The following is a 13,903-nucleotide window of genomic DNA, read 5'->3' as shown; positions in this document are numbered from 1 at the left end:
CTTTTAAAACAACCTTTACTAATAAGGAAAAGCCTTTTTGCAATCGTAAACCCTGTGATCTTGCAAATTCCAGCGATTTACGATCTCAAACAGGCTGTGTACATAAGGACCTACGTTACTTCCACGCTCAGAAAGTCCATAATATGCTGTATCTTAAAGCTAATGTGTAATGTGATTGCTGATTACGTCACCTACTGCCCATCTCCAACACCCTTTTTATGACTTAAGTCAATAAACACATTGGTAAACAACTACTTATCTACAAACATTGGCACACGAATCTATTGGACATGCTTGCAGATTTTCCTGAGTGCATCTCTCTAGGAGAAAGCCTTGAACACATGATATTGAGACACAGCAGTGATTACAAGGAAGGTAGTATTTTTCACACATTCTCATTGACCAAGTGGGGACATTGATAGTATTCATTCTCTACATTAGAGTCAGTATTACTTTTAACCCCTTGGCCGCGGCGGTAATTCCGCTGCGGCGCTGGGGGGCTAGGGGGGTCGCGCGGCACCGCCATGCTCCTGATGGAACCACTCCGTCACGAGCCACGGGCGCGCTGTGCTTGTGACGGAGTGGTTCCGTCACGGCCCTGCCTGCTCAATAGAACGCTCAGTGCAGGCGCGGAATTGATGCCGCGCAGGCACGGCTGCCGGGCCGTGACGGAACCACTCCGTCATTAGCACAGCGCGTCCATGGCTGGTGACGGAGTGGTTACGTCACCAGCACGCAAAGGGTTAAACAAGGACACACTTAATACTTCTGGCTTATAAGGGAATAGTCCTCTTCAATGATGGGTGAGTTTGTCTCATAATGTGAATGTTTGAGAGGCTGATTGCAAAAAATGAATAAACAGGTTGATGAACGTGCATGAGTGCTTGAAAGGCCAGTGTACGGATGAGGGCTAGTGGGTGCATGAATGGAAGCATTGTATTCACTGCATGTATTCGCTCATTTACTGATTCATTCTTGCATTCACTTATTTGCACATCCATAGTGTCTCTTTCTCTCTCTTTCACATACACACAAACTTGCGAAATTAAAAACAAGGGGAGGCACTTTCAGTTATGAATCAGATCTATTGGATTTTGCCTGAGTAGTGCTTGTTTTATATGCCATAATCCTTTACAACTTCTAAAACAAGAAAGGCTGAGTCAACCTTTGAAAGTTGTGAACATTGTCCATGTAGATCCAGAACAATTCTCAGCAGCATGTGTTTAACTTATTGAAGATGAAGATAAATAGTTGCTTAACTGCATAGCACTCTTGCTTTACAAGTAGCTTTACATTATGTAAGTCCAATTATAGGCAAGCAATGGGTGACGCTAACTAATACTGAGTAATCTGAAGAATACAAGCCATACGAGTGCCACCCAGTAGCTTTATAGTGTGCAGTAGAAATTGTCCCTTGATTGCCACACAGCCTGAGCAAAAAGTGCTACCAGAACAGTATACCAGGAAGCAGTTCTCTGACCATCACATCACATTAATTCACGGCACAGCTACTAGTAGGAGAGCTGTGGCATTGTAAATGCAGACACTTTAATGGAAATTTGATGTTAAAACTTGACCTGCCCCTAGTTATGAACAAGAATCTCATGATCTGCTTGTAGAGAAGTGGAACTATGTCCTAAACTTGGAAAAACCCACAGAAAGGAAACTAGCTGAGGCATAGAGGAACAAAACCTGTCCAGGAATATGTCTGTGCCTTGACTGAAAAATGCTGAAGACAGAAGCTGTATGAGATTAGCCTACCCATAAAGCCTCCTTTATGAGTGGCCTGCAGTCATTCCTGTTTTGTGTCTGCCTCGAATTTTGAGTTTCCAAGGGTCCTGGTAATTCTGGGGTGGGGCATAACAGGTTTTTAGGAAATTTGGTTACTGATAAGGGGGGTAAAACCCCATTTGCGCAGCAACCACAATTCTTGTCAGGGTGAAACAGAAGCACACCCCAGCTTAACCTGTGTTTTAACCTCTGATAGCTTGGCACAAAAGCAGTCAGGCTTAACTTAGAGGCAATGAGTAAAGTTTTTATGCAGCACTTCAAACAGCAATAAAGTGAAAACACAACAAAAGAAAAATGCCAAACCAGTTTAGAAAATGAGAGTCAATTCTGATAAATTATTCGACACCAAAATGACAAAAATCGAATTAAAAGAACCTGCAATAAGCAGGATGAAACATTTAGGTAAAAACAGTGGCTAGAAGCCCAAAGCGCCATCTGTGGCTATCTGGTAGTGCCGGATTTGGACAAGTTCACAAGTTCAGGATGACCGCAATGAATTGTGGGCCGGACACAGGGACCAAGTTAGTCCCGCTAAACAAAAAACTTTAAATCCAGGTTGTGGAGTGTTGTGAGATCCTGCGTGGAGGGTGTATGGTGCAGTGGCTGTTCTGATGGGCTGCGATGCAAGGTTCTGCACCAAAGAAACATCACACAGTGAGGATTCCGTAGAGCTGCAAGGCTGTAATGCACGGCCCTGCGCTGAGAATGCGTGCTGGGGCGGCAGTTCTGAGGAGTTACGGGTAGGCAATGTGTGGTCCTGCGTTAAGGGGGTGCTGCATAGTGGCAGTTTCGTAGTCCTGCAGGGTCCTGCATCATTGATGCATCATGCAGCAGTGGTTCCAATTCGGAGCAGCGGATCAATGTTGTCAGGCTGCATTGGCTCTGCTTGGACCACAGGTGGGCTGTCAGAGCACCTTAAGGCTCACTTCCAAGGGTCCAGAATAGGGGTGGCACCACTTGGGGTAACAGCAGACAGAGTCTGGGTACTGGGCTCAAGGTGGTTGGAGCATTTTCTGTCCCTGAGACCTGATCAGGAGGCCTGCCAACTAGCTCTTGGAATCACTCTGGTGGTCCTGGGTTCAATATGTCAGCCTTTTTCATTCAGACAGCAGAATAGCAAGACAGCAGATCAGCAGAGCAGCAGAGTAGCAATCTTTCTTGCAGCAGAGTCCTTCCATCAGTCTTTCTGAATCTTCCACAGGTTAGGAGGTATGCTGAAGAGTTGGGTCTGAGGGTCCAATATTTGTACCTGGTGCCAACTTTGAAGCAAGAGAAGGTTCTGGAGGTTTAAACAACCAGAGGTGTCTGGAAATTCCTGCCTCCATGCCCTGGCCCCAGCTTGACTGGGGGCACGAAAGACTTGTGTCAAACCTGTTGTGGCTGTGCTTGGGCATAGCCTTTGTTATGTGCAAGTGTTTTGGGTGAAAGCTCCGCCCCCCTATAAAGTCAGAGATGGCCCATCCTGCCAACACCAATTCCCCCTTTGTCTCAATGTCTGGGAGAAATACACAAAGACCCACTGTCAGTTACCCTTAGTCATGTGGCCTAGAATAGAGGCTACAGGCCCCAAATGGTTAGGACAAGAAAATGAAAACTTTGTAAAAGTGACACTTTCGGAATTGTGACTTATAAACCAACTTTGCAGTTAAAGAAGGTTTAAAATTACAATTCTTTAGATACCGACCTCGATATTCCTACCTGCTCCCAATTGGTAGCTATCACTAATTAAATGTTATAAGGTAACCCGATGTTATCTTATAGAAGAGGTAGGCCTTGCAGTAGGAAAAAATGAATGTAAGAGTTTTTAACTACCAGGACATGTACAACCGAAAGGTACATGCCTTACTTATTAAATACAATGCACACTGCCCTCTGGGCTATCCAGGGCCGACCCAAAGGGTGACATATATGTATTAAAAAGGACTGTTTGGGCCTGGTAAAATGTTTATTTTGCCAGGTCAAAATGGCAATTTAAAACTGCACACACAGGCTTTGTAATGTCAGGTCAACGACATGTGTAAATGGCAACTTAAGTGGGTGGCACAATCAGTGCTGCAGACCCATTAGTAGCATTTAATTTACAGGCCATGGGCACATGTAGTACTACTTTACTAGGGACTTACAAGTAAATTAAATATGGCAGTTGGGTGTAAACCTATGTAAACATGTTTTAGGGAGAGAGCAGAAGCACTGGTAAATCGGGCAGAAGCCTATGGTCTGCAAAAACTACGGGGCATATTATCAAGGCCTAGCGATATTTTTATCGCCATGTTTGTGTCAGTTTTTGGACAAAATGCAGCGATAAAAATATTACTTTATTTACTAGAGCTAACGCTAATGGGTGTTCAATTGGATTAGCGCTGGCTCCAACATCGCATCGCCTTGCATCTCTAATGAGATGCAAGGGAGGCGTGTCCCGTGAAACAACATGGGATATCATCAATAATACTGATACTCTCTATTTTCAAGTGTATCGCTAACATGCATAGCGATATTAAAATCAGCGCTAACCGGGTTTTTCGACGGTTTGTAATGCCTGCTATTTTCCTTACTAAGCCATATCTATAATGGGAGGTGGATTGTTATGCTGAGTCTACGTCTCCCATTATTGATTAGGTTTTCCCTAACGTGGTTTTCAACGCTGGAATTCAGGCGATTTCGACTCTTTCCGTCGCTTTTGCCTGGGATTCTATCGCCTCGGCGATGCACGTTGCTGATAGTGCGTTCACCAGGCGATAGAATTCGGCGATATGCGGCGTTAATATTTTGCACGCTACACACGGCCAGCGATAATTATCACTGGCCGTTTATGATATGCCCCTACGTCAGCAAAAACAAGAGGAAAGAAGGTAAAAAAGATGGATGCAAACAATTCCAAGGATGTCAGGTCCAACGGGGATTTATATCTTTTGGGGGTAAAAACGTGTGGAAATCAGTCTTACTATGGTAATATATTGGGAATGTTTTAACACAAGTATTTTTAAAAAAAAGTTTCACTGACAGTTGGCAGCGGTCCATGGGATGACTGTCCATTCTCCCTGAAACTTTTTTCATGATTCACAAAGGGGGAACTCCAGCTATTGGGTCCATTTGAATTAATAGGCCATTCAGAATGAGGCCTTAAGGGAAATCATTCTATTTGTAGGCTGAGACAAATAACACTAAATCCAGGAATTATATCTGAATAAGGAATGTAGAAAGTAGGCTACATAGAAGAAAATTGACTTGGGACACTCTTGCTACTCTAGTCCCCTCACAACCCCAGACTGCATTGTGCGGCAGCACTCAGATCTTTCATAGGACAATCAAATTACCAACATCTAAAGGGTAGCTTAGAAAGAATAACTCTAAAGAGAACAAAGCAATTACCCTGGAGATTTTTCTTTTTTTTTAAATGTATATGCTAATGGCAGGTTCCAGTATGCCTACATGCATTGCCCATATGTGGGTTTTGTAACGATTTATCAACCGACGAGAACGTTTGTGATGCACGACTTGCTTAGATGTTTAATAGGTAAAGATTTCTGTTAATCCTCGAAAAGTCAAAAATTTACTCAGGGCCTAGGGGTAAACTTACAATTTGTGACTAATAAACGCGTTTTGAGATTCCACCCCTAAATGTTTACTCCTGCCCTTATCTGTCCTTGTTCTGCACACATCACGGCAGAAACTTTAAGCAGTTTATATTTCCTTTCTTGCCATTGAAGGTAGTTACATTTTCCATCTCCCTCAGCGTCTTTCCTTCCACTTTGATTTTTATCACTCTTCAATTAGCAGTCTTCCTCGTTGGTAGCTTTTTTAGGGACTTGCGCACATTTTCCACCACATTTTCTTAAACGTTTGCATGGATGTATTTGCGCTCTCGAGATGAGGCCGTGGGCATTAATGCTCCTGTCTCGTGTTTGTCGGTCTGCGTGGGTGCTGTTGAAACTGATGGAATGTGGACTCCCGGCTCCTCACCTAATTATCCAACCCATAATTAGTACCACAGGCTACCCCACCTGGTGGACATATGCTCCTAAGCGACTCTAGTGATGTAAGGAAATGGGGCATTTAAATGAATTCAGCTGGCATTATACGTTATGCTTTAGTTCCACAATATTGCAGTTTTATATTTATAAGGCACTACAGCTCATCATGCTCATGCATTGCTGGAGGAATATCTGTGACGTCTTTATTACTGGACCAGTAAGCACAGTGCCTGTCATTAATCGAATGTAGGATGTTTGTATTTTTCATTTTCTGTTAAGGTTGAAATATCTGATAACCTTGATGCAAGCATGCTTTGACAATGTCAATATACGCCGGCTTTTATAATAAAATGTTTTACTCAATGAAGACTAAGAATGAAAACAGCAACCAAAGGGCAGCAACATGGCACACTACCCTCTCTCATACAAGAATGAGCCTGCGCTGCAGTGGAGCACGTTTCTCTCACAGACAAGGCAGGCACAGCACAGGTAGCCGCACTGATCACCTACATTACACAGTGGACAAACAGAGAACAGACAACAGTGCAAGAAGATGTATTCGAAAATTGGAAATCAACATTTCATTCTGGGCTTAACTGATTACTGGAGTACACACCTCCTCCACCACTGTCCACCAAGCAGCCGACAATGTGAGGCTCCAAGTACAAGTTGAGCTGTGTGTAATCTTTGGGTGGGCTACTTTACCCAGTGATAACTGACCTCATATTCCTGCTGTCGGATTTTCCTGGGTGAGGAACTAGGGGCCATATTATCAAGAAGGGGCAATACATTATCGCCGCTTTTATCGGCAGGAAACTGCCGCTAATGCGGCGATAATGGGCTTGATATTATGCCCTTGTGAAATGCCATAGAAGCCCAGGTTCTGGAGTTAACCTGGGCTTCTATGGGAATTCACATGGGTATATTATCAAGCCCATTATCGCCGCTTTAGCGGCAGTTTCCTGCCGATAAAAGCGACGATAATGTATCGCCCTTTCTTGATAATATGGCCCTAGGTGGCCCGACTTTATCAGCCCAAATATCAGGCCCGTAAAATTACTTTAGGATTTAGCTGGGAGTGCTTCTCTGCCCTTGTGGACTGCCTTCTAGGTCATGGGAGGTAATTATAGTGTTTTAATGGAGCTGGAATTAATTAAATAAAATGGTTCAACATCGATATCTCACACCAAGCAGGGTTGATCCCTGCTCTCTCTTTTCCTTACTCGTGTGAATTCCTCTCACTTCTCTGCGACAGACCTTTGATGTCATGTATGAGAAGATTAGGAGCTATACAACACAAAAACTGGTAATCATAATACTATTTCAAAGTTCAGTCAATGCGGCGAGTTTTGATTAGTTTTAAAGGTTTTATGTGTTATTAAAGGGATCAATAATATTTTTATTTCACTTTATATTTAACTAGTTCAGAAGGCATCAGTCAAATTAAGGAACTCATTGCAAACATCTGTTTAGAGCAAATCCTCAAATATGCATTAATGTGCACTCAATAAAGGATAGAATCCCTTTTCTAGAGAATGGGTTGAAAATGGGTATTAGCAGGAACCCAATAAAGAGTTCAAGTTCAAAGGTCAAGAGTCAGAGTGAGCATCAAACTCAAATTTGATTTAACTAATGTCAGCTAAACTTCCCATAAAGAGAAGGGACTGCAATGAACAAACCAGGTAAAGTAGGATTGTAAATCAGCATTCAACCGTCAGCATAAAGCTATTGGGACTCATTTTCTGTGTGGACAAATGGTAAGGGCAAGAGCATAAAGTATCTCTGTTATGGGATATGGAAAAAAATGGCAGGAAAAGCATGGTGATGGGCAGATAGGTAGATAGGTATTAACCTACTCTAGGAACACGCATTAATTTAGACAGTTGAGTGAAAAACGTTTCCATTTGTTCTGTATCTTCTAATCCCTTTATTCCAATGGACTTTCCATTCTTCTTGAGAGCGGTGTGGTCTTGTCCTTTCCCATGCTCCTTCTCACTAATCTTACAAAAAATGGCCTTGAACTATGAAACATTATTAAACATTGTTTACATATGAGGCCTTTTGAATCTTAGACCTCCTTTCCGATGGATCTGACCACATTCAAATCTTCTAATGAAATAAATTGTATGTTAGGCTAAACAGCAGACTTACATGAAATTGGGATAATTGCTGCAATGAACATTATTCCACACCACACTTCTTGATTTTATTTGAAAAAGAAATAGGTTAAACTAATAACATTCTCTATTCATGCCTTGTATTTAGGGGCCGATTAGGATGGCGGACGGACTTGCGTCCGTCCGCCATCCCAGAGGTGGAGGGACCGTCCGCATGGGCTGCGGCGGTCCCTCCGTGCAAATTAGGATGTGACCGCCACCCTGGCGGTCACATCCTGGATATTTAACATTGCGGCGGGTTCTGCTTCAAGCAGCACCCGCCGCAATGTTAAAAGTGCATGTTTTACATTTACATGCACAAAGCGGCAGGCACCGCGCGGTGCCTGCCGCTTTGTGCATGTAAATGCTGGGGGGTACCATAGGTACCCCCCATGTGCACCCCCCACCCGTCCACACCCTGGGGGCCCGCTACGGGCCCCCAAAATCAAAAGTACACATGCTTTTCCACGGCGGAAAAACCGCCGCGGAAAAGCATGTTTACAAATGTTTCCTAATTTGGCTGGCGGTGTCTGATAGACACTGCCAGCCAAATGAGAGCTTTTCCGCCGCGGTTGTAATCCGACCGCGGCGGAAAAGCAGCAGACAGAAACCAAGACCCACCAGCCATCGTAATGCGGCGGTGGGTCTTTGGTGACTCCGCAGAGGATTTTCCGCCTCCTCCGGGCCGGAGGTGGCTTCCGCCGGCCCGGAGGAGGCGGAAAATCCTCCATCCTAATCGGTCCCTTAATGTGTGAAATAATATAAAGTCATCCTGTTCAATATTAAAGTGTTCTAGCAAAATCATTAAAAAAACATTATTATAATTAATCAAGTACATTCTTTAATGCAATGTGGTGTGAGGCTTAAAAAAACATGTTCTGGTAAGGTCAACTATCAAGTATTTTGTGCACATCTCAACACTTTCAACTTTTCTGCTGAAATAATGAAGCTTTCTTTAATAGTCTGAGGCCTAGTACTAATAGATATAACGACAACCTTTTCCCATTTTAATATTTTGTCTGTTTGTAATAAATTGCACGTAATCATTGCACAAGCCTCTTTAACTATATTAATTTTACATTTTAATAAAATGCCCTATCCGATTCCTCTATGTGCTGTCACTGGCTTCCCTTCCCACTGCTACCCAACTGTACTCACCTCATCCCAACTCACTGGTCTCTGTTTTTTCTTCGCATAAAGCCACCCTACTCATAATCAGGGTCTAAATGAGCATGACCTGGCATAGGAGCGAGAGAAAGACTCCCTCCCCAATGAAAATGTAGAATTCAATGAAGTCATATAGTACAATTTGACCCACAAATTTCCATAAAAACTTTCTTGATGGCCAGAGGTTTTTCATCCACAAAACTAATGCAAAATGCCAAAATTCAAGAGTTCCATGACGTATCAAGGTGTAATATTTCTCTATCAGCAAAACATGTCTGTCTATAAGAAATGAAGAGTCTGATACAAAACCTTGGATGTACAGCAAATGCACCTTTCTGAAGAAGCAGTGTCATTACTTTAAATTGTGTGGCCTTTAACTTGACCAAAACATAAAACATCATTACAAATGTAGTTGTTAAAGAGGTGCTTCGAACATATCCCGGGTACAAAAAAAATCAGCTTTTTTCTTGTTATTGGCTTTATTATGGTTGTGACCAAACAGTCTAGGAGTGTGCTAGTAATATGAAACATAATGTGATAGCTATTTAATTAGGCCAGTGGTCTCCTCAATGATCCAACATATCAAGGTTGATTACTAATGCTTAAATAGCGCCGGGCTGACTCCGTATGCAAGGGTGGCTTGGCATTGTGCCAGAGTGGCCACTAATAATGCCAAAGCTGTCACTGAAGATGCTAGTGCTCGTTCATATGACATATTTCTACCTGGGCCCTGATTTTACAGGTTCAGGTCACACTATAGACTTGCCCATCTGCTTACAAATGTTCCTATGATATACAACAAAGTAAAGAATATACTGCTATTCCAGCGTTTTTTGAGAATCTCATAATTGAATTAACTGATTGGATGTCAAGGTTGTACCAAGGTGGCCTTTAATGTCCTTATACTTTAAACCTCACCAGCACATTATCCTGTTCTGGCACTGATCTAACATTCTGTTGTCTGAATCATGTTGATGAGAAGTGTTTGTTGCAACACTGCACAGACTGTTAAACATATCTGCATCACATTTTATACAAAGTCATCTTCTTTTTCCTTCCTTTGACATTTCCTTTGCTCTTTTTGCTTCCTTCGTTCTCATTTCTTCATCTGCTGGTGATTTCTGAGTGCCCAACTAGTCATCGCAGATCTGAGGTCAGGCAGCAGCAGTGGAAGACTCCCCCACAAACAGCACCAGTAAAGCATAACCAACAGTAAAAGACATTACACCTGACCATGAGCTTATACATTATTGTGGAGATAAAGCCTGCAGGAAAACAGCACAGGAGGATACTACACTTGCAGGGCGGCACAGTCCAGTCAGCAAGCCATCATTCTGAGGTTAAAAATGTGAGAATCATTAAATTTTCCAGGATGCTGCGTGGGGGTATTGAAAAGCTCCTTGGAGGGATAGTAGAATCAGAGAACAGGCATTGCTAGAAGGCAGGCAGCAGCAGGAGGTAGGTAAACAGCTTACAAGCAAATGGGGTAATTACTTCCATAGGGAGCAGATGACTGTAGCTGACATCTAGTACCAACATATACTCTATAAATACTCTATAGAAAAGTCTGGGATTTGGAGCCAGGATGACTTCTAGAATTCTCTGCACATGCTGGTGCAGGGCTTAGAGGGTAGACCACAGTTCTTAACTGGCAGCTGGTGCCCACTGGAGGACAATTGACTGTCATATAAATGTTACTTGCTATAAAGGTTTTAGTGTGACACTAAGGGCCTCATTATGATGGCGGTCGGCCTTTTGTTCGACCGCCATCCTTTTGGAAATGGGACCACCCAGCCGGCTGTCGGCGGTCCAGCCATAGGGATTATGATGCAGCAATGTGTATTCTTTGTATTGCGGCGCATGCTGCGGGCTGCAGCACACGCCAAAATACAAAACAACACATCTGACATATCCCTGCACTGTGTGGCAGGCACCATGCGCTGCCTGCCATGTGGTGCAGGGATATGTAGGGGAGCACCATAGGTGTCCCCCCAGGACCCAATTTCAGAGGTCCAGTGGGAAAGAGGGGCCTGCTACAGCCCCCCAAGTCCCTTTCCGCCTGCCTTTTCATGGTGAATTAATCGCCAAAAAACGGCCAGCAGAAAGGGGTATTGTATTCCCTATGGTGGGGTTTGAGCTGGCACCAACCCCATTGTAAGGATTACTGCCCCTCCAATGGGCCGATGGGCTCCTTGAGGCCATCGGATCCTCCATCCGCCCGCCATCATTATGCTGCGGGCGGACAAGCATGGTCCAATGACGGTAGGACCGCCACCAATGGTCTGATGGTGGCGATCCCATCACCATCGTAACGGGGCCCTTAGCCCCAGTTACGAGTCATGCTGAGAGGTATTTATACAAGAAACACCACACTGTGCAATCATGAGTTCTATTACGTGGAGTAGTGCACTTTGTAAAACCTAATGTATTATGTGCACATTTACCACCCACCAAAAACAAGAAAAAAGTGTATGCAGAAAAGGTACAGGTATTGAGGCATTAGGAAATGGACCTGGTGATTCTGGGACCTTAATGCTATTACCCATTTCAGACCTTAAAACTTGTAATGACTGGTAAATAGGGGGTAGCCGTAGGAGGAGGATGATTTGGTAATTCCAGGCACTGTACTCCGCCCTCTTATTACATTTGATTGTGTAATAAGGGTTTAAGAGATTGTAGTCAGACCTGTTATATTAATTGGGTTGCAAGTATGGAAATTTTTAAAGCTAAAAAGATGCAGTCATTGTGAAAGGACAGATACATCATAAGAAGAATCATGCACAAATATACCAGTTGTATATGTAAGATGGGGGAATGCACACCCTGTTTTTAACCACGTTTCTTTTCCTACTTCAACATTTATCCATCCTTAGACATGATTGCGTGCAGATTGGCTGAAAGGCATGCCCTGCTGCCATTAGTTACGAAAACATTGAGAGATGAGGGACTGTGTAGCCCCAAAACCAAATGCACAGCTCAGTGCCGCTGTGCATTTGGTTTTGGGGCTACACAGTCCCTCATCTCGCAAATATACCAGTTGCCATCTCAAATGTTGGAATTCGACCTAGGAAAAGCAAATATCCTAATCACTGATGCCACCGAAATATTCAAAACACTAAGAAACAGCAGCACACCCTCTGAAACCAAACAACTGCCATACATAACAATATGCAATCATTAAAACGCAATTACAAATGCAACACAATAGATGAATGTTGGTACTGGAGATTGTTGTGCTGAACCAAAGAGTTCTTGTAGACGATGGCGCTCTTATCAAGTTGGACACATGATTTGTTACACATGATTTGGCCAGAATTTTAGGTCTGGTAGAAACAGATTTAACTGTCACACCGAGCTCATGGCAACTACGCAGAGAATGCAAAAAACCCAGACCTCATTATGAGTGGCCCAGTGGTTGGTGTGATAAAAAAATTTGAGGGGTCAGACGTTATCAAGTACAATAAACACTACTTAATAGTACCTTTGGCCCTTGACCTTTGACCCTTTCAGTGGACCTTGTTACCTGATTTCCTACTTCTGTAGGTCAAAACTCTTACTTTGTCTCTATGGTTAGTATGAGAGGCATGTTACAGTTGGCCACAAGTATCAATATTAGGAATAGAGAATACCTAAATGCGATTTTCAGTGAAGCGTAATTAAGTAATCGCTATTCCTAATGTATAAAACTCCATGAGTTTCATTTAGTGATTCCTAGGGGGTCGCAAATCGACCTACCTCATGAATATTTATGAGGAAGATCACTATTTGTGGCTGATTAGGAATCGCTAACATCACAGGGATGGTGGCCTGCTGGGGTCAGCAGACCACCTTGTTTATGATTGCTTTTAAATAAAGCAATCACTTTTTTTTTCATGCAGCCCATTTTCCTTAAAGGAAAATTGGTTGTGTTTAAAAAAAAGTGGAAAGTGTTCATTTCATTTTTTTAGAGCAGGCAGTGATCTATTCTACCATTCACAAAGTGGAGGGGGTCCCTTGGGGACCCCTTCCCCTTTGTGAAGGGTTACCACCAAATTGAAGATGGTGGTAAAATGCAAATGTTTTGCAACTACATTTCAGCCGCAAAACATTCTTACATATCGCTGCAATTTGGTATTAGGATGGGACACACTAAACAAGCCCCTTCCTAACACTGAATCGCAAACCCTATTTGCAATTTGGTAATAGGTTAATAAATTGCAAATGGGTTTGGTACATAGGAAAAGCCTTTGTTCTGGTCGAAATGGCCTGATTCTGTGAATCGGGCCATTTGCAGCCTTAAGAAAGTACATATATGTGGCCCGTATGATCTATATTGTGTAAAAGCATTTCTGTAAGATGTGAATCTGAGATACAGAGGAGAGGAAGCAGTCTGGTGTGAGCTACAGAGGAGCTTACACTAGAGTGCACAAGAGCTGATATAGCATGAGGAGCAGGTGCGGCCAGCACAGGTAGGAGCGGTGTGGCGGTAGGGTGCGGCGGTGGGGCGGGTGCGGGGTGGGAGAGTGAACAGATGACTGAATAGGCAAAATTAAATAAAAAATAAATAAAACCACATATCTTGCATTAGGCGATGCGGTGAACGCAAGGTAAGTGGTTTTATTTATTTATTTAATTTTACCTATTTCTTGGTATGTCCACACCCCCCAACCAGCCCCACCCCACCGCTATTAGCAGTGCCAGCCACGCCTGATGAGGAGGAAGTTAACTTGGGGCTGATTACAGCTGCTTTACACCGAGGAAAAGTAGTTGGCTTGGAGGGAAAGAAATGCTGTTTGCAGTCAGTGCATTCTACACTAGCTGCATAAAACCACGGATAAA

The sequence above is a fragment of the Lissotriton helveticus genome, chromosome 2_1, assembly GCF_964261635.1.
Source record: "Lissotriton helveticus chromosome 2_1, aLisHel1.1, whole genome shotgun sequence".
Lineage (NCBI taxonomy): Eukaryota > Metazoa > Chordata > Amphibia > Caudata > Salamandridae > Lissotriton > Lissotriton helveticus.
This window is presented reverse-complemented; position numbering follows the sequence as displayed.